Here is a 911-nt window from a genome sequence, read left to right as displayed (position 1 = left end):
GTTTCTGGTTATGTCTTTTCTGGCGGGGCCTTGCTTTTTGTTTTTGTTTCCCTGTCCTCTAACTACTGCTAAATGTAACCTGTTTATGAATCTCTAATTCTCTCTTGGGTCTCTCAGAAAGTACTTCCTTTCTAAAGCCCTCTTAGTAGTTCCATAATTCCCTCCATAGGCTGTTACTGCCAAGAACACCCCTCCCAAACAGCACCTAATTATTTGTCATGGGAGGATATATTACAACAGGATTATATGTCAGGCACTGAATGTGGATAAGAAAGTAAATATTTCAAAGGGTAGGTTTTATTGGTAAGAAAGCTAAATGGGGATTTTGAAAAATGTTCCTTCCTGCATACTTTCCATTCGGGCTACAGAGATAGACTACTGGACTATCTCTCTCTCTTTTTTTTAATTTAATTTTTTTAAGAGTTTATTTATTTGAGAGAGACAGAGAGCATGAGCAGGAGGAGGGGCAGAGGGAGAGGGAGAAGCAAGGGTGGAGGGGGAGCTGAGTGGGGAGTAGTGAGAAGCCTATCCTGGGGCTCAATCCCAGGACCCCGAGATCATGACCTGAGCCAAAGTCAGATGCTTAACTGAGCCACCCAGGCACCCCAAATTAAATGTTAATAATATATTCTATTTAACCAATTTTTCCCAAAGTTTTCTCATTTGAAGATGTAATCAATATAAAAACTACTGAGATAGTTTACATTCATTTTTTTCATACGAAAAACTTCCATATCTGGTGTGTATCTTATTTATACTTAAAAGCACATCTCAGTTTGGACTAGTCAACGTTCCGAGGTTCAATATGGCTAGCGCCACTGTATCAGATAGCTCAGGTCATATCTTTGTGAGGGCAGGTCGAAAAGCCCTTGACCCCATGGCTGGTTTAGCCGGGCTACTTCCTGGGTCTG

The 911-nt window shown here is 41.1% G+C and overlaps 1 long non-coding RNA gene across 1 annotated transcript in view; it reads right to left on the bottom strand.

The window, feature by feature from the left end:
- The window catches only part of LOC118527507 (uncharacterized), a 95,799-nt gene that overhangs the window by 12,917 nt on the left and 81,971 nt on the right, over window positions 1-911 (bottom strand). The window lies entirely within an intron of this gene.

This window comes from Halichoerus grypus, chromosome 7 (genome assembly GCF_964656455.1).
Source record: "Halichoerus grypus chromosome 7, mHalGry1.hap1.1, whole genome shotgun sequence".
Lineage (NCBI taxonomy): Eukaryota > Metazoa > Chordata > Mammalia > Carnivora > Phocidae > Halichoerus > Halichoerus grypus.
Note: the sequence above shows the minus strand (reverse complement) of the source record. Positions and strands in the feature narration are given on the sequence as shown.